This window comes from Schistocerca nitens, chromosome 2 (genome assembly GCF_023898315.1).
Source record: "Schistocerca nitens isolate TAMUIC-IGC-003100 chromosome 2, iqSchNite1.1, whole genome shotgun sequence".
NCBI lineage: Eukaryota > Metazoa > Arthropoda > Insecta > Orthoptera > Acrididae > Schistocerca > Schistocerca nitens.
The window spans coordinates 1,024,331,931-1,024,353,498 of record NC_064615.1 but is presented as its reverse complement, the minus strand read 5'-3'; positions in this window follow the sequence as shown (position 1 = coordinate 1,024,353,498).

Here is a 21,568-nt window from a genome sequence, read left to right as displayed (position 1 = left end):
AGGAATGCTGCGAATTCGATACGGACCTGCGTATAGAAGCTCAAATTTACTACATCTACTTTTTCCTCTGTTGGATAAATAGTGTGTACGTACTAATATCTTCTGTCCAATGTGAAAGTCACGGCGTGTACAAATCTGTTTCTGCTGTCTTCTCCGGCGCTCTGCGGCACGTTTGATGTTGTTCAGCGCAATGTCAATTATTTCATGGTGTCGTAGTCCGACGAGATGTAGGAAAGGATACTAATTCTTTAACTTTGTTAGGTGGTTCAACATTTTTCAGTATAACAGTCGGAGATAGCATAGTAGATTCATTTGGTATCCAGTTAATTACATCCTGGAATGACAGTATGTATGTGTCCCAATCAATATGTTTTTTATAGCAGTATATTCTACATAGTTTACCAATTTCCTTCATTAGTCGTTCACAAGGGTTCGAAGAAGCGTGGTACCTGGATATATAGATCGGAGAAATGTTTCTTGCTCGTAACATACATGTCCATATAGCAGATCGAAACTGTGGTCCATTGTCGGAAATTAGTTTCAATACATGTCCTACATGGAATAAAAAATGTTTTACAAATGCTTTAGAAACATATTTAGCAGTAGCTTTGCGTAACAGAGTGAAGGTAACAAATTTCGAAGTGAGTTCAACAGCGACAAAGATGTAGCAAAAACCTCTATTAGTTCTGGGAATCGGACCAAAAATGTCTACAGCGGCCATGTGTATCAATTTAACAGGTACAATGGGATGTAATGGAGGAATATGTGAAGTCGTATCTGACTTAGCTTTCTGGCAGATTTTACATGACGCTAAAACTCGTCGAATACATTTCTCCATACTGGCAAAATAAGAGTTCTGTCTCAGTATAAGAAAACATTTTCTGGCTCCGTAATGTGCGTAACTTAAATGAGTATACCAAATTAATTTGTTAACAAGCTCGTCAGGAATACATAGTAACCAGTTGTTGCTGTCAGGGTGAGAGCGGCGAAACAGAATATTATTGCGTACAGTGTAATGGTTTCTAATGGTAACATTATTCCTATCTTGCCAAAGGTGTTTAATTTCCTTCCATACGTTGTCTTTACTCTGATCTTGTGCTATGTCTCGTAATGACGCCGAAATGAAATTTTCAAATGCAACTTGTTGAATATACATGACGCTGAAATTTGCTTGGCAGAAGTTGGTTGCGATGTCTTGCTGATTTTTGCTGAGAGAACGGGATAGTGCGTCTGCTACAATATTTTGTGTGCCGGGAATGTGAACAATTGTAAAATTAAATTCCTGTAAATAAAGTTTCCATCTGCTTAATCTGTCGTTTGTAAATTTAGCGGAAAGTAAAAACTGTATAGCTCTATGATATGTGTAAACGGTAGTGTGTCTTCCATAAAGAAAATGCCGAAATCTCGTAAATGCCCATACAACACATAATGTTTCAAGTTCTGTGACAGAATAATTGCGTTCAGCAGGTGACAGAATGCGACTCGCAAAGGTGATGTTTTTAATTACTGTACAACCATCTTCTTCAATTTCCTGAAAAATGTGTACGCCTAAAGCAGTGTTAGAACTGTCGATGGCAATGGAAAAATTTGTAGTAAGATCTGGATGTGATAAAAGTGGTGCATTCAACAAGGCTTGTTTCAGATTGACAAATTCAGAATGTGCTTGGCTATCCCAGGACCAAATAGTGTTTTTACCTGTCAATTGACATAATCTAGGGGTGTCTAAAGCAGAGTAATGAATAAATTTACGAAAAAAGTTAATTAAACCCAAAAAGCTGCGTAGTTGTTTCTTCGTCGTAGGAACAGTAATGTCACGTAAAGCTTGAAGTCTTTCCGGGTCAGGCGCAATGCCTTCTGCTTAAATTACATGTCCAAGAAATTTTATAGAAGTTTTGCCAAAGTGCGATTTGCTAAGATTAACTGTGAGTCCTTGTGCACGAAAGGTTTGTAACAGTTGTTCAAGAATCAAATTATGTTCAGACCAGCTAGCTTCTGCAATAAGAATGTCGTCTACTTACGTTGTGATTCTGTCTTTCATGCAAAAGTGTTTATCGGATGTCGTCAAAACTAATAACATTTTCGTGAACAAGATTCTGTGTGTCAAAAGTATTGCTTGCGTTGCTGGAAGATTCATTCTGCACTGTATCTAGTCAAATTCTTTCTGACGTGCAATTATTTGCGGGAGGATGCTGTCGCATTTCGACTATTTGTACTGTTCTGTTATTTCGTCCTAACGCATTAGGTTCGGGATGATACCGACTGTCTGGTTCATTCATGATAATTTGTTGTTGCGGATGATTCTGCTGCTGGTAAGACCGATTGTTATTAAACGTACGCTGAAAATTGTGCTCATTACTTTTACGTCTGTCATAATAATCATTGCTATACGGCGTGTTGCGATAGGAATTGAAATAATGTGTCTTCTGTACGTAGTGATTTCCTTATTGCTGTGCGTTGCTATTTGGTGTGACCGACGCGATACGTGTAGGCGGCGAAACATTGAAGCTTGGTTGACCTTGCAGACTACATTGTTGGTTAGGTATGCTAACCGACTGGTTTTGTTGCTGTTGTAGGGAAAAGCCTCTATTGTTACCAAAATTTGTTTCCAGTTGCTGACAATTTTGTACATACTGATTATTAAAATTTTGTCAGTTATTAAAGTTACACTGGTATTTCTTGTCATTTCGGAAGTGTCTAATGAAAATTGTCACTTTCGGTAAAACTTGTCGTATCAGGTTTTATTTACTCATCCTTAATCCTAGATAGATCGATAGTTGAAGAGCTGTTTTGACAGATATAAAGGATAGTAGAAGAGAAGGCAGCAATGCAGAAAGCTAAAGACGAAATAGCACTACTACGGCTCAGGGCCCTGTGCACGCCACGGCACATATTCATCGAAGTGTAATGAATCCCCTGAGGTCAATTACGCGCTGCAAATAAGTTTTGGTTTCTGTGTTACAGGCAATGCCGGTGAAAATTCAAAAGCAAATTGTCGTATCCAGTCGAAAGCGTGAATCTGTGTTCTGTCATTATGAAGCACTTTAAATTTTCTCACGGATAGAAAGTGTTTGTAATAAAAATTATCGTCTCTGTATGTCTGAACAGGTTCAGGATTGTATGAGAATCTATTTGTCTGTGTCTGTTCGGATTCTAAGTCACGTAGTCTCTGTAAATTACCTCAGTTACACTGGCTGTGTGAGTGTGACAAATGTTCGGAATGTGGCGTATGCTGTGACATGTTAGTGATTGAAACATTTTTCATTTCTGCCACTTTAATACTTTCGTCAATTTGGCTGATCTGTTGTTCAAATTTCTTATCGACTTCCGTATCCAGAGTGCGTGAAACTTCTGCTGACATTAATTTAAACTCGTCGCGTATCTGTGTTGCGTTTTCTGAACACTGTTCAGTGGCTGCATTAATTTCATCTCTGAGTGATTCTGTTGTGGCTGCATGTGTATTATTTAATTCTTGTGCAACAGATCTAATTTCTTCACCACTGTTCCTAGCACAAGCCTCAATTTCCTCACGTAATTGTTCTTTAGTATCATAACGTTGCACGGAAACGACTGTAATCTGTTCATTGAGTTGTTTGTTCTGTTCGTTAAGGTTGTCGTGTTTTTCATTCGACAGTTTGAAACTTTCATTAAACTGTTTGGAATTGTTGTCTAGTTTTTCTTTAAGTTGTTTGAAATTGTTGTTTAGTTTTCCATTCCACTGTTCGAGATTTTCATTACATTGTTTGTACGATTCGTTAATTCGTTTGAGATTTTCATTAAGTTGTTTGTGCTCATTGTCTAATTTTTCATTGATTTGTAGTAATAATGCCATAGCTTGATCCCAGCCAAAATTAGCGGCTCTATTCTCTGTATTGTGTGATGGTGTATCTGCATGTGTCACGCTTTGTGTAACCATTTGGTTATTCTGTGATTCTTGAAAATGTTTGCTAATCGGATGTGCTCTGTTGGTCACTACACCGGAATCAAATAGATCTGACGTATTCTGACTACACTGTTCATTTTCGTTAGAAACATTTATCTGTTCGTTACGTAAATTTTGCAAATTAGGTGTGTCAAACTGGGCAGCGTTCATTGTAACGGAACGTGCCACGTCATCAATTGTTACATTTACTCTGGACATACTTGCATTTGTTCGCTCATCATTAGGATCAAAATCAATACTAGTGATCGGTACGCACTGATTATCTGTAATTACGGGATTATCACTATTAGACTGAGCAAAGCAAGAATTATCAGTCAAGTTATTCGAGTCGGCTATTTCACTCATTGCACATCGCGATGTAGTGTTAACAGTTCTTCGCGGCATTTTTCACAAATCAAAAATAAGCACAAAAAAATGAAACAAAGACAAAGCAAAAATGGAACAAATACAATTACAACAAAGAGCAATAAATTGCCGATGATCTGTGAAAGAAAGAGTGACAAATTAGTAAATGCGTTGCGCCAGATGCAAACTACATTTAAGTAAATAAGAGCAGATATATGACTACTTCTCAGAGATTCACAAAGAAATACGATCCTGGCCGGTTGTCGCCAAGTGTAACCTCCCCACAAAAAATAATAAAAAATGAATATTATTGGGTTAATGATTCTGAGCCAAGTGTAACCTCCCCACAAAATTGAATAAAATGAATAATAATATGGATAGTGATTCTAATTTTAGTGTAACCTCAGAACAAAATTGGTTCCCATTTATAACCTCTCTACAGAAATTCATTCACATTTAACCTCCACATAAAATTCGTTCTTTCACATTTAATATACCCACAAAATTCTTTTTTCGTTTAATGTAAACTCGAAACAGAAAAATTCCTAAACCTCGTAATAAAAAATAAATTCAGTAACCTGGTAAATTCTGGACGACAGCAGTGCTGCGTCATGGCCCTGTAAGATCATTCTGAATAAAAAAAAGCAAAAAATTCTTACCTCCATAAAAACGGCGAATATATCTGCTCTTATATAAAATTTTTCCGGCACAGCTCTGTGCAATGCTGGCCGATAGATTTGTCATTTATGAAAGGAAGCAACTGATTTTTCTTTTACAACAATAGGAATGATCATGGATTGAAGAAATTAGTAAACTCTTTAAACTGAAATGAATGCTTGTTAGAAATTACTTTATATCACAAAGATTATTATTAGGACATTTTTTTAAAGATTTACATGGGAGTTCACATAACATTACTAGATATGCGCGAGGCTGCTTTTTACCTTATACAAGAATACTCAGGCTCCGGCATCGCTGCACCGCGACCGGCCCAGCCAACATGATACACTATACCAGAGCAGACCGCAGACTAGCGCAGACTAGCGAAGACTAGCACAGACAAGCGCAGACTAGCAACAACTTACTGCTATAGCTACACAGTTCCTACTGCAGTCAACACTGCTCTCTGGTCAGCGATTCTCTTATACCTTGCATATCACAGGCAACGCATAAGTAATACATCGAAATTACATCTGCTCGGACCTCTTACAATATGCTTCCAACTATCGCCAAGTACCATAAATTATAAGCTTCCTTAACAATCGCCAAGTTCCATAGGCCATTAGTTATTACGAATGAAATTGTCTGTGTTCAATTCCTAATCAGTGTTAACTTCAGGTTATCCAATTAAAAGTCACTTCTGTCTAATATATGCAAGTCCTCTATCTGAATTCTAAATAACATAATATTTGAAGTCAAAGTATCGTTTCACTTCGTCATAGTAGATCGCAATAATCAATTCTGATAAAACACTCTAATTGCGCCTACATATACGAGCATTCAAAAGTATGACCTGCTTCGGCTAACTCTCGTAACGTAGTGACAATGGATTGAATTATCCTTAGCCATTACTCACGAATCTCAAAGAGTACTCACACGGAGTATTCTTTGCCAACGTTGGTTCTACTTTGCGAATTTTAATTATAATTATTTTGCGATTTACTATGATTTTGAATTTTGAGTTTGATTTTACTGGAATCCGATCTTTCTTTCGTATGTTAATGACTTACTAAGTGTTAGATTCCTTATTCAATTACTGGTTACTATCCAGATGATAGTGTTAACTGGAAATTTGTTTGCTTGTTCATTTTTCATGGAATTTGGAACTTGTTTTGGGGAAATCTTTGGGAATTTTGGAGCTAATTTTTGATTTTCATTTCTCGTCCGAGGAAGTGGCATTACAATACACAACTGTACTCCCTTGAATACGCTACTTATTAAACTGTCACCTGAATAGCTTAGGAAAGACTCACACTATATGAAGATATTTTTGCTCTGAATGATGGAAATGAAAACCTAGAATCCAAATGAGTCTCTGAATTCACTCGTATGGAAACGATGGCCGTAAAATACCATTTTCATCTGCTGCAGCTGTTAGAATTGCAACTGACGATGTAGTTCTTATATTTAATGTTGGAAACGTATGGAGGATGAAAGTACGAGGGCGGTTCAGAAAGTAACCTCCGATTGGTCACAGTGCGGGTTGTGGGGGGAGTAGCGACGCCATCTGTGCGTTCACGTACTCAACAGGTCAGTCGGCATCAAGCCGTGGTCGAGTGAACGTCGTACCTGCGCTAGTTTAGTTTTTGTGGCAGTTTGAAATGTGTGCTGCAATAGAAAACCCCGCCAAATGTGAAGTGCGTGCTGTCATAAGGTTTTTTACAGCCAAAGGATATTCTGCAGCAGCTATTCATCGTGAGCTTTGTGCCGTGTACGGACCAAGAGTTATGAGTGAGGGAGTTTCTCCGTGAATGGGTACGTTTATTTAAAAGTGGACGAGAAAACGTTCATGATGAAGAGAGGAGTGGTAGACCATCATTGGTGACTGACGAACTCGTTCAGACAGTTGATGCAAAAGTTCGTGAAAATCGACGTTTCTCAATGTCGGAGTTGTCTACTGGTTTTCCACAGATTTCTAAGACTCTCTTGTACGAGATAGTGACAGCAAGATTGGGTTACCGTAAGTTCTGTGCACGATGGGTGCCCAAAATTCTTACCGACCACCACAAAACTCAAAGAATGGCCTCTGCATTAGACTTTCTGTCACGTTATGAGGACGAAGGAGAACCATTGTTAAACAGCATCGTGACCGGTGGCGAAACCTGGATTAAGTACGTGAACCCTGAGACAAAAGAACAATCAAAGATGTGGGCACATTCAAATTCGCCTACCAAACCAAGAAAAGCCTCGCAAGATTTTTCTGCCAGAAAACTGATGGCAACGGTGTTTTGGGATGCCAAAGGGGTGTTGTTGGTTGAATTCATGGAACGTGGTACGACCATTAATCAAGACGTGTACTGTGAAACAATAAAAAAGTTACGACGGGCTATACAGAACAAACGCCATGGTATGCTGACTTCCGGTATCGTTTTTTTGCACGATAACGCCCGTCCTCACTCTGCTCGCAGAACAACGGCCCTTCTTGAGTCCTTCAAGTGGGACGTTATCAACCATCCACCTTACAGCCCAGACCTGGCACCAAGTGATTATCACCTCTTCATGCATTTGAAGAAATGGCTCGGGTCACAGCGGTTTGATGACGACGAAGAGCTCAAAGATGCGGTCACAGGCTGGCTCCAGGCACAAGCGGGTGATTTTTATGCAGAAGGAATTTCAAAGCTTGTGAAGAGATACGATAAGTGCCTCAATCGCTATGGAGACTATGTAGCAAAATAGTGCAAAGACGTAGTTGTAAGATGTATATATTAAAATATTTTTATTTAACTTGGTGTATTTTTTTAAATCAACCGGAGGTTACTTTCTGAACGGCCCTCGTATTACAGGGAACACGTTTTAAGATACGAAACTTCACATCTTGAGAGAAATAGATTTACACCGTCTCTCTGCAGTTGAAACGTCGGTTGAAGACCTGGTAAAAGAAAGAAGGCAAACAACAAGAAAACAGAAGTGGGGCCTTGAAGTGAAAGAGTACCCTGAGTAGAAATCTGAGGCCTTCTGAAGAGGTGACATAACAAAAAACGTCAGGTTGAACTTCCAGTTGACGTATTTAAAATGTGTGTACCTTTTTCTCAGAGTCTTTGTAGGCTAGAATTACGAAATTTTGTATACTTGTTTCTATAAATCCAAGAAATATTGTCTTAAGAGTAAATTTGGAAATTCTAAGTGTAAGCTGGAATATGAGGCTTGGAACTTTTATGAAGTTTGTATTCTACTTACAAAACTATAATTAAAAATTATTAAAATTATCCTATTCGATATATTCAAGAAATCTAGAAATCTGAGAGAAGATTTTTATATGCAAAGAGATTAAACAGAGAAAATGTTGTAGAAATCTAAACTAGTGACATGGTGCATCTTTTAAATAATATGTGTTTTTCATGAACGTCCCCCTTAACCGCGTAGACGTATTAAGGATGTAATTTGAAAATCGCCGATAAAGGATCGCAAATGTTCACACAATACAGTGAATTTTAGATATGTACTTTTCAAAGTGAAATCTGGTAAAAAATTAAATAGATACTTGTGCAGGTATGCTAGATGTACATTCGAAGTGGAGTAGTTAGCGGAAGCAGGTGGGGGCCATTTATCACGTTTCTAGTATTCGTCTGGCTCACCTGCGCCAACAATTACGTTATTTTTACTGGGTTTTACTTTAAGAACGCTTTCTCTTACAGTCAGTTTTATATTATGAGTATATGTATCGTATATTTGCGATTTAAGAGTAGCCAACATTAAAGCGTTTGATAAGTAACTGGAGCCTTCAGCTCCAACATTGAGGGCAAGAACATCTTCACATAATGAGAGTCTCTCCTAGGCATTTCAGCTGGCAAGTTAGTATGTAGCGTATTCAAGGACGTACATTTGTGTATACAAACTAATTTGATTTGTAATTTACACTGCTTGACAAATGCCAAGGAACAACTGACACTTGCTAAGAAACAACTGCCAATTGCTACTGCACAACTGAAAAATGCTACAGAACAACCGACCAGTGATAGTAAAGAGAAATATAGAAGAAAGGACGTGTTAATTGCAGCGAATACTGTGCATAAACACTCTGTAAGAGTTTGACAGTGTAAGTAGGCTGTTTAGGTTTTTTTATTGGTAACGCCACCTCTGTATGAAAATCACTGGCTGTGCTGTGTGCAGTCTGTGGCTGCTTTGCATTGTTGTAATACTCGCCATTGTAGTGTTAGGCAGCTGGCTGTGAACAGCGCGTAGCGTTGCTCAGTTGGAGGTGAGCCGCCAGCAGTGGTGGATGTGGGGAGAGAGATGGCGGAGTTTTGAAATTTGTCATGAACTGCTCTCTCTCTCTCTCTCTCTCTCTCTCTCTCTCTCTCTCTCTCTATATATATATATATATATATATATATATATATATATATATATATATATATATATATATGATATCAAGGAAAATACATTGTTTGTTCTCTATTAATATCTTTCATTTGCTAACTATCCCTATCAGTAGTTAGTGCCTTCCATAGTTTGAATCTTTTATTTAGCTGGCAGTAGTGGCGCTTGCTGTATTGCAGTAGTGGGAGTAACCAAGATTTTTGTGAGGTAAGTGATTTGTGAAAAGTACAGGTTAATGTTAGTCAGGGCCATTCTCTTGTAGAGATTATTGAAAGTCAGATTGCGTTGCGCTAAAAATATTGTGCGTCAGTTTAAGCACAGTCTTGTATCAAATTTTTCTAAAGGGGACGTTTCATATGTCGACCCTTAGCCTAGGATACCTCACTGGAATCTTCTGATTTTTTCTTGTAGTTTGTGTAATTAGTGTAGATTTTGTTTATTGCTAGCGCGTAATTGTAGAGAGAATCTCCTTTGTAGTTGTAGTCTTTCATTGTTGTACAGTAAAACAGGTGTGGCACGCATGTAGATTTGCACCAAGTATTTCGGAGCTGCAATTAACTAGATATTATTTTCAGTGCTATGTTAATTTGTTCCCCTATTTTTGCTTTTCAAATTGTGTTTTTCTGTGTTGTCGTGTGAAATATTGTGACAATAATGGCGTGTGAAAAACGTAACACTAGGCTCCAAAGTAAATTGAGAAATGACAGCGAAGACGAAAGCAGTGTGTTAGCGCCACCGTGTAATGAATTAACTAATATTCAAAGTAGTAATTTGGTAACTGTGCATAGGGAAATGAAGCGTGCGGCAAACAATGGCGTGGACAGGGAAACAATTAGTGAAGAGGGAAGCATTATCGATCGATCGGTCGGCAACAGCTCGCCTCAGGAATCGGGAATGACAGAACACAATATTGCAAATACTGTAGACTTAGGTTTTGGGTCCTCACCGTTTTCTCAAATGAGTCAAGACACATTTTCTGCTTGTCAAAATGTGAATTTTGACGGTGAAAATGCACTGCAAAAAAGCATAGAGAAACAGATTCCAGACACTAATACATTATTATTGCAATTAATGCAACAAATGAAACAAAATCAGAGACAAACACAGCAACAGCTAGACACAGTGGAACAAAATCTTAAAAAGTTAGACACAATGGAACAACACCAGAGACAAACACAGCAACAGTTAGACGCAATGGAACAAAATCTTCACACCACGCTTGAACAAACACGTGAAGATTTAACTACTGAGTTACATAACATTGAATCGAAATGTCAAAAGGTCTGTAATGACGTAAAAACACAAATTTGTGAGCATTTCCAACCTATTTTTTCGCGGCATGAAAATGCACTACAGAATCACGAAGTAGCCATAAAAGAACTGCAAACTACTGTTCATGAAAATCATGAGACCTTGCAAGCTAAATTTGACTCAGTTGCATCTACCGATTCGGTTACGCAACTTGCAAAAACTCAGGAAAAATTAAAGGACACAGTAGATACTCTGAAACTTGGTTCAGAAAAACACACTGAGGAAATAAGTACACTATCGGATAAAGTAGCCGAACTTCCAGATCAGTTCACTAACTTATCTACAAAGGTAGATGATGATCTGAATGACACAACACCTGTAGCCTTCACTGACACTGAAGAGTATGAAGAAATTAGAAAATTCAAACAAAATCAAAATCAAATCAATACACAGTACAAAAGAGAAATCCGCGAAGTACAAGATCAGCTGACACAGGTAATACAAGAATTACGTATTTCAGAGGACACTCGCGCCCCAATATGGGAAGAGGGACATAGAAATACGGAACAACCACAAAATAATAACACAGGACACTTCAGAAATTATGAAAGAAATTGGCAAGACACACCGAATTTTGAGATGGAACCGCCGACACGACGTAACTATGACCGATATGCGACTCGCCGACATGATGATTTTGACTATAAGCTGTTCATTACTACATGTAAATTCAAAACATTTAAGAATTCTGCCTACGACATTCATCCACAAGCGTGGCTCCATCAATTCTCTCACTGTTTTCCTCCCAACTGGTAGTTAGAACACAGATTAGAATTTATGTGTGGCTATTTAGAGAATGAACCAGCTGTAAGAATGCGATCGGTCATTCACGATTGTCACAGTGAAGGAGAATTTTACCATGCCTTCCTCTCAGCATATTGGTCTCAAGCTACACAAGACCGAGTAAAACATAGCATCATAATGATGAATCATTTCGAACAATCTGAATTCTCCAGTCTTGTGAAATATTTTGAAGACATGTTGCACAAGAATCAGTACCTGTCAAACCCATACAGCCCCTCAGAACTCATCCGCATTTGCTTAATAAAATTACCTGAACATTTACGGCATATTATTTTAGCAGGACGTTGCAAAGACGACATTGAAGCTTTTCAGGGACTGTTACAAGAACTGGAAATTGACACTGACAATCGCGGAACGCGAGAACAGGAGCACAACAATTACAGGTCACATCTGTTACAATTCCGCGATGACAGAAATAATACACGACAAGGCTATTCTTATAACGTAAATCGTGACCAAAACAGACACCACCCGTATGACAACCGTTGGCGGAGTAGTAATAATTACAGGGAAAGATCACCTCTCCGCGGTAATGACTATTACAGAGACAATCAGAGAAACAGACAATATGGGAACCAAAATAATTATTATTACGGGAGACAGAATAACTTAAGACGCAACGGTACAGCGCGCAGTTACGATTCAGGGAGAAATTCTCCACCACTTAACCGACAAGGAAGAAACTACGGAACCTACCGACATGACGACAGACGATATATTCGTAATGACAGACCTGAATTGCATCAGAACTGGCGGGATTTAAACACGGCAGGGCCCTCTCGGCAAGGCGAATTTGTAGAAGTTCGGTCTCCGAATCCCAATAACGACGCGTGCCAACAAAGAAACAGACAATGACCCGCACCGCAGGCAGACACCTGCGCTGGCTGGCTCAGAGAAAAATATCATAGACGCTAACCTTGAGAAAAATTCCAGTATTCTTTAACGACGTGTACTGCATGATAATTTCATTGTTCAAATTCTGAGTACTATGAAGAGTAAAGGATTGCACCACACTTCACATGTAAAACCGTTTATTGAGAGATAATCTGCTTTTTAAACTTTGTCTTTGCCATAAAATTTTTCACTTTACATTACTAGTATGCTTTGTTAGACTTAAGAAACTGTTAACATGCAACAATGTTTGAAGTTAAATATCCAATCAAGAACCAAGAGAACTTATTTGAACAGAAATGACGAATGCATTGTTATTGTGAACAGACGACACAGTGTTATTGTGTGTGTGCATTCTTGCTTGTTTGTTGCACGATTACGTAATGACTATAAGGCATACATACTTAGGGCACATACTGGTACTGCTAATGAGATTTTAATGCAACATTTTGGTTTACTTGAAATTTGGTGTATCATGAGGTAAGTACATTGGCTTCTGCAGAACTTAGCTTTCGGAGGACGATAACTACGACACTTCCACAGAGATTATCTTACAGCAAGACGCACATTTAGCGCTACAGGACACGTATTTGAGTGATTAATTTCGCACTTAAAACATGCATTTTTTTAAGATATTTGAAGTACAATGATACAAGGGTTTTCTGTGATATATTTCATTCCATTGCTGTAATCTGTAACACCTGAGGGTATAATTACATTAATCCTCAGGGGGGTACACGCCTACTTTGTGTACCATGTGTTTGGCAAGCACAAGGAGCCCTAGCTAATATGGTATTTGCTTATACAACTTTACACATCGGTACCATATTTCTCTAACACATAAATTACACAGCTATCTGATTATTTAACAAAGAAACAAACATTTTTTTACTACATTAGTGACAGATGTTTACGTAATTACACAGTTGAATAACTTCACACTTATGAAATTGTATTTTGTCTGTGCTTTGTGAACTGTTCATACTTTTTCGGAACCATTGTGATACTATGAGAGCTTTGAATGATGTATTTGGTAAGGGAGCATGATTGTAAAGTACGTTTGAGGTAGATGACACTATTGAAATGAGCAGAGAATTTTCTTTAGGTTTTGAAACTATTGGAGGAAGCTACGACGATTTGAGAGTTGACTGAGGTGTTATGATGTTATTTTTATGACGACGATGTGTATTATGCTGTTGAGGTAAGTTTATGATCAATAAGCTGATGCTATATAAGGAATGTGATTACGTGTTTATATGTATATGAATAATGAATATAAGTTAGGGACTATGGTTTGTGAAAAAGGTTGTTGGAAACCAAGAATCGTACTTTAAGAGTTATGAAATGTGTGTATATGCGTGAATGTATCACAATGCTGGCGAAAATTTTTTGGACGCTGTTATATTTATAGGATTTTGTTTCTACAGATTTGTAACCCAAATTCTTGACCTATGAAATATATTTATATGAGACTGTCACTGTAGCGGAAACTGGTGTCATAAATATTTCGGTAAGAAAGTTCAGTGACCACCTGCACGTAATGCGTCGTGGGCACCCAGCTGAGTGGCCAAGTGTGTCAGACGCCTGGAGAAAAAGCTATTATTGCGAGCCCTTTTCAGCGGCACAGGTAGAAAAAAAAAAGGGGAGGCCATTATCCTCGCTATTGACGTTTCTTTGTAGAGAGCATCGCAAAAACGACACGGTCGAACTGGAAAACATATGATTACACTGTGGAGCTCTTAATTTATGATATTTACTGAAATGAAATGATGAGAAACATTTCACATCTATTGTCTTTCTAGTTGAAAGATTGTTTACTGCACTAAGAAATGCCATATGGCTAGTGAATCACGTTTCACACCTTGCTTTGCCTAGTTTGTTTAATATCTAGTTTCTAGCTGCACTGCAGCATTGGTTAAAATAAAATTTTATAGATGTACTAATATAAATATTTTCTGTCTACAGATCCAGTAAATAATAGTTTTGTGATCTACTTCCAAGAAAACGAGGGCACATAAATAGACATTTCCCTTCACAGGAATTGCATAAATAATTTCTTTACGATTTGGTAACTTATCTGCTAGTGTAAGTTCTCGTGATGTATCACTCTAGTGTTAAGATGTGACATAGGTATTAGACATGGCCATTTTTAGTGTAATACTTTTTCTGCTTTAACTTTGTCATGTTTAGGTATAAGTTATGCTGTTTGCCAGGCATGGTGCTACTGAATTTTAATTTGTGTTACTCTTCTAAGCCAGTTTACTACTGATTTATTTTTCTTGTTTGCTGCACATTGCCTTATATTAGTTGTAATATTGCTGCTTGCTTTGCGAATTTGAATATTTTGTCATTGCTGTTTGTGTTAATTGTTTTGTGCTGCTGCATTGCCTCGTCCCTTAGTTTAGCATCTGAGCTCAGTAGATTTAAGTTAGCTTAAGATGGGGTAAGCTATATAAGAGAAAAGGTTGTGATGAATGGAAAGAAATGCACTGAGAGGCTATACGAGAAAAATACAAAAAGCAGGTATAGGTAGGACTTTGGGAAATAATGAAGTACGAAGGGAGATCTCCAAGAAGTAAAGAAAGTTTTTTTTTTCAAAATACTGCAGTAAAACAAACCCTGTCCTTTCCTTGTGTTATCCCACTATGTGTTTGTGTACCCTTGTGTATTTGTTTTCTTCCTGTCTCTGTGTAGTTTCATAGAACTTTTTTCTCTTCTGATACTAAGCTACATTCACTATGATGAGGAATACTGTTATCCTCAAATATAATTTGCATTGATAATATGTTATTTACTTTGTAAAGATGCTTAGACATTATTTATTCTGTTTTGCTTTAATGCTCATGTGTGAAGTCGATGTTTCAATAATTATTCTGATCTCTTATGTATGTACTTATCTCAAAATTCCTATAACATTGATGTATATGTTTATTTCTATTCTATTGTAAAACCTGTACTACAAATGTTATCTGTATTGTTATGTTCTTTAATGATGTATTTTGTACCTTTGTAGTTGTATTATTATGTTAGAAAATTGTACTTGTCACCAGTTCATCATATTATTAACTTGTAAGTTACATTTCTGTTGGTCATAGTATATGGACAATATGTGAGAAGTAGGGACTGTTAGTGTTTGCACGTGTGTTAATAATTCAGCAAGGGACTGGATAACAGCATTGCTGGTTCTAAGGACAATTCCAAAAACTTTGTGAGTGCACAAGTGGTGGTTATGGACTTGCTATATTATCCGCAAGACTCTTCAATGGTGATTGTGCACCTGCACAGTCACAACGGATGGCTGCTGGCCATCTCTACAAGGACTACAGTGGGTCTGCATCTTTGATGATCCATCAATACCATTATTTCTACAAGGACTGCAGTGGGTCTGCACCTCTGGTGGCCCACCAATACCGTAATCTCTACCAGGACTACAGTGGGTCTGCTCTGTGATGACCTACCCACCAATACTCTTCAAAACTTCGACTGACTCCGCTGTGGGTTTGCTCTGTTGTGGCCCATTACCTGTCAGCATGTCAAGAGTCAGCACTGTCTTTCCGTTGGAAGGACAACGCTACTTCTTCAAGACTGCATGGAAATCCACTACTTCCGTGTGCATTTTCCTTTACTGCTCAGACTTTGAGAAAAACACTGCAATGTGATGAATGATCAGGACTGTCTTTATGGACTGTGAGAAAATTTTAGCTTTTGACCAACATTGTATCAATAAGTGTGTGCATTTGATTTCTTTGTTATTGTAATTACGATTATGAAAAATTTTAACAAATATGTATTGGCCACTGCCCAAACCAATTTGTAAAATTTTTTGTGGGGAGCATGGGGGCTATGTAAGTAGGCTGTTTAGGTTTTTTTTATTGGTAACGCCACCTCTGTATGAAAATCACTGGCTGTGCTGTGTGCAGTCTGTGGCTGCTTTGCATTGTTGTAATACTCGCCATTGTAGTGTTAGGCAGCTGGCTGTGAACAGCGCGTAGCGTTGCTCAGTTGGAGGTGAGCCGCCAGCAGTGGTGGATGTGGGGAGAGAGATGGCGGAGTTTTGAAATTTGTCATGAACTGCTCTCTCTCTCTCTCTCTCTCTCTCTCTCTCTCTCTCTCTCTCTATATATATATATATATATATATATATATATATATATATATATATATATATATATATATATATATATATATATATATATATATATGATGATATCAAGGAAAATACATTGTTTGTTCTCTATTAATATCTTTCATTTGCTAACTATCCCTATCAGTAGTTAGTGCCTTCCATAGTTTGAATCTTTTATTTAGCTGGCAGTAGTGGCGCTTGCTGTATTGCAGTAGTGGGAGTAACCAAGATTTTTGTGAGGTAAGTGATTTGTGAAAAGTACAGGTTAATGTTAGTCAGGGCCATTCTCTTGTAGAGATTATTGAAAGTCAGATTGCGTTGCGCTAAAAGTATTGTGCGTCAGTTTAAGCACAGTCTTGTATCAAATTTTTCTAAAGGGGACGTTTCAACAGTTCAAACAGTATGGTGTTTGACGAAGACTGTAGTGAACCGATTAATGTGACATTCCGTGCTTAAGATCGTGACCGACAAGTCGGACGGCTCGACGCACGTCGAAGAGCCACTGCCGTGGCTACAGTAGTGGGTGTGTCCAAGAGTGTCATCTCGCTATTAATAAAGGCCTTTCGAGGTGGAAATGTAATGCAAAAACGTTCCGGTGGTAGTAGAGGGACCGCCACAGCAGGAGACGATAGAAACGTAGCGCTAGAGGAGAAAAGGAACAGACATCCCATTCCTAGACAGATCGCTGCAGACCCTGGAACTGCTACCGGTACAGAACAATTTCGCGCCGATAAAATCAGACTGGTTTGAATGCTCGGAAGCCTGTTAAATGCACCACACTTCAACCACACCATAGTCAAGAAAGCGCAAGCCTTGGATGCTCTTGCAGAAGTGTTTTTCAACGAACACAGCTTCCCTCAACTGTTCAAGAACTTAAAACCGCCTTGAGAGAGAGTGGAATAGTATCCCCCAAGGACTTTTCAACAATTTGGTAGCCAGCATAACGTGCAAAATATGCATTAGCGCCCGAGGACGACATATTCCTTACAGAGTGCAATATCAGCATTTATATTTGGATCCTGACCTCTTTGAAACTGGAACTTTATCCATGTCTCTTATCCTGCTTACCCACGTGGTGAAATCTGTACCATTTTTCGCTATATCACTCTACATCTATTATAAATGTACTGTGTTCAATGTCGGCCATCACCGCCTGTGATTATTCCTCTCCAACAACGTCTCTCTTCCTAAGCAATAGTCAAGCAGTATAGTTTCGCAGCTAAGGGGCGATTAAAACGTTTCCATCTGAGGCCATTGCTGCAGCCTACATGCAGCGTTGCATGGCTGCGATGCGCATATACAGGGTGGTCCATTGATAGTGACCGGGCCAAATATCTCACGAAATAAGCATCAAACGAAAAAAACTACAAAGAACAAAACTCGTCTAGCTTGAAGGGGGAAACCAGATGGCGCTATGGTTGACCCGCTAGATGGCGCTGCCTTAGGTCAAACGGATATCAACTGCGTTTTTTAAAATAGGAACCCACATCTTTTATTATATATTCATGTAGTACGTAAAGAAATATGAATGTTTTAGTTTGAACACGTTTTTCGCTTAATGATAGATGGCGCTGTAATAGTCACAAACGTATAAGTACGTGGTATCACGTAACATTCCGCCAGTGCGGACGGTATTTGCTTCGTGATACATTACCCGTGTTAAAATGGACCGTTTACCAATTGCGGAAAAGGTCGATATCGTGTTGATGTATGGCTATTGTGATCAAAATGCCCCACGGGCATGTGCTATGTATGCTGCTCGGTATCGTGAATGACATCATCCAATTGTCCGGACCGTTTGCCGGATAGTTACGTTATTTAAGGAAAACAGGAAATGTTCGACCACATGTGAAACGTCAACCACGACCTGCAACAAATGATTATGCCCAAGTAGATGTAGCGGCTAATCCGCACATCAGTAGTACACAAACTGCGCGAGAATCGAGAATCTCAAAAACGTCGGTGTGAGAATGCTACATCAACATCGATTGCTCCCGTATCATATTTCTATTGCATGGCGACGACTTTGAACGTCGTGTACAGTTCTGCCACTGGGCACAAGAGAAATTACGGGAAGATAACAGATTTTTTGCACGCGTTCTGTTTAGCGACGAAGCGTCGTTCACCAACAGCGGTAGCGAAAACCGGTATAATATGCACTATTGGGCAACGGAAAATCCACGATGGCTGCGACAAGTGGAATATCAGCGACCTTGGCGGGTTAATGTATGGTGCGGCATTATGGGAGGAAGGATAATTGGCCCCCATTTTATCGATGGCAGTCTAAATGGTTCAATGTATGCCGATTTCCTACGTAATGTTCTACCGACGTTACTACAAGATATTTCACTGCATGACAGAATGGTGATGTACTTCCAACATGATGGATGTCCGGCACATAGCTCGCGTGCTGTTGAAGCGGTATTGAATAGCATATTTATGACAGGTGGATTAGACGTCGAAGCACCGTACCATGGCCGGGAAGTTCACCGGATCTGACGTCCCCGGATTTCTTTCTGTGGGGAAAGTTGAAGGACATTTGCCATCGTGATCCACCGACAACACTTGACAACATGCGTCAGCGCATTCTCAATGCATGTGGGAACATTACGGAAGGCGAACTACTCGCTGTTGAGAGTAATGTCGTTACACGTATTGCCAAATGGATTGAGGCTGACGGACATCATTTTGAGCATTTATTGCATTAATGTAGTATTTACAGGTAAACACGCTGTAACAGCATGCGTTCTCAGAAATGATAAGTTCACAAAGGTACATGTTTCACATTGGAACAACCGAAATAAAATGTTCAAACGTACCTGTGTTCTGTGTTTTAATTTAAGAAACCTACCTGTTACCAACTGTTCGTCTAAAACTGTGAGCTATATGTTTGTGACTATTACAGCGCCATCTACCACAAAGCGAAAAATGTGGTCCAGCTAAAACATTCATATTTCTTTACGTACTACACGAATATGTAATAAAAATGGGGTTTCCTATTTAAAAAATCCGTTTGACCAACGGAAGCGCCATCTAGCGGGCCGACCATAGCGCCATCTGGTTTCCCCCTTCAAGCTAGACAAGTTTCGTTCTTTGTAGTTTTTTCGTTTGACGCTTCTTTCGTGAGATATTTGTCCCAGTCACGATCAATGGACGACCTTGTATAGGGACTAGTGTGCTGTTTTTGACTTTCTGATGTGCGTGTGGCAAATGTGGAAACGTGAACTATGGCGGCTTTATTACCGTATGCGTCTCAACAGCACCAACGTCTTGGCTGCCAAAGGACAAACACCAGTAGACCTCCATCGGAGAATGTAGAATGCTTATGGGGCAGCTTGTGTGACGAAAGCAGCGTTGTGGAATGGTGCGCCAAGTTACGTGCTGCTCGTGATTCTTTAACACGCGATGCCAGTCGGTCAGGGAGACCAGCCTTACCCAAGGCTGTTAGTCTGAAGCACCTGATGTGTTTCATTATTGAAGGCAACAAGTTAATTCAGTACATTATTGCAGACGCCTAAATCTGATGTAAAAAGGCACAAGGTGTGCCAAAGCCTGATGACAACACACCGTCTCATATCGCTAATGACGTAACTCAGAAGTAGGCCAAATCAAGAAGTAAACACTCTAGTATCCACTCTATAGTTATTGTCTCTCGCCGTGCGATTTTCACGCCTTTGGTCCCGTAAAAAGAACTCTGAAGAGCCGACTATTCGTGTCGGACGAGGATGTCCAGCAGATAGTTACGGACTTCTTCACAGAGCAGGACACTGTTCTACCAAACAGGTATCTTCAACCCGGTGCGTCGCATTGGCGAAGCTCTTAAGGTACTGTTGAGGCTTAGCCGACCCAAAATTTTGATGAAAACTTTCTATTAGAGGTAGAATATAATAATGCTTTGAAAACAGAGTGACTTTGTTTTGGTTGATATTACAGGTTCTTTCGATCCATCCACGAGCTGAGAGTTCACTACCTTATGCATTCCATCCAGTTTAAGAGTTCGCTGTGAAACATCCCCTCGGAAAAATTAGTGATTACTGTGCTGGTAAAGCCGTTACTTAATTTGATTTTCAAACAGCTGAGCAGAACTGAACGTACTCAGACATTTCTCTCTTTACTTATTCTGATCAACACTAAACTGACCCACAATACTTTTAGCGCAACGCAATCTGACTTTCAATAATCCCTACAAAAGAATGGCCGTGACTAACAATAACTTAAACCTTTCATGAATCACTTACCTCACAAAAATCTTCGTTACTCGAACTACTGCAATACAGCGAGCGCCAATACTGCCAGCTAAATAAAGCATTCTAACTACTGAAGACACTAACTACTGATGGGCATAGTTAGCAAATGAAAGATTTTGTTAGAGAACAATGTATTTACCTCAATAGCGTTCAAAAGTCATTATATATATATATATATATATATATATATATATATATATATATATATATATGGAAAATTCTGGGACCAAGATGGACCAAAGAGGGGTATAGATTACAGAAAAATTCTAAAATTCAAGAATATTCTAACATAGAGACAGACATGAGGAAGAGGCGTTTAAAATTCTATGGTCACATAATGAGACTTCCCGATCACAGACTTACAAAAAAAATAGTAAGATACGTAGCATCCCTTGTTAATGGAGGAGAATGGATCAAAAATGTAAAGAAAGATCTGGAATTAGCCAACATTACTACTGAAGACATGAACAAAAGAAACAATTTCAAACTTAAAGTTGACAAATGGGAGGTCAAACCAGAGACAAAAGCGCCGAGAACTGGAACAAAATGGGGCGAAGAAAGAAAAGCTGAATTCTCGCAAAGAATGAAGACCTGGTGGGCAAACAAGAAGAATAAGAAGCCCCAGAAGTGAACCATCTTTACTTAGCGTCTTCCATGTTGGGAGCTTTACGACTAATAATAATAATAATAATAATAATATATATACACTCCTGGAAATGGAAAAAAGAACACATTGACACCGGTGTGTCAGACCCACCATACTTGCTCCGGACACTGCGAGAGGGCTGTACAAGCAATGACCACACGCACGGCACAGCGGACACACCAGGAACCGCGGTGTTGGCCGCCGAATGGCGCTAGCTG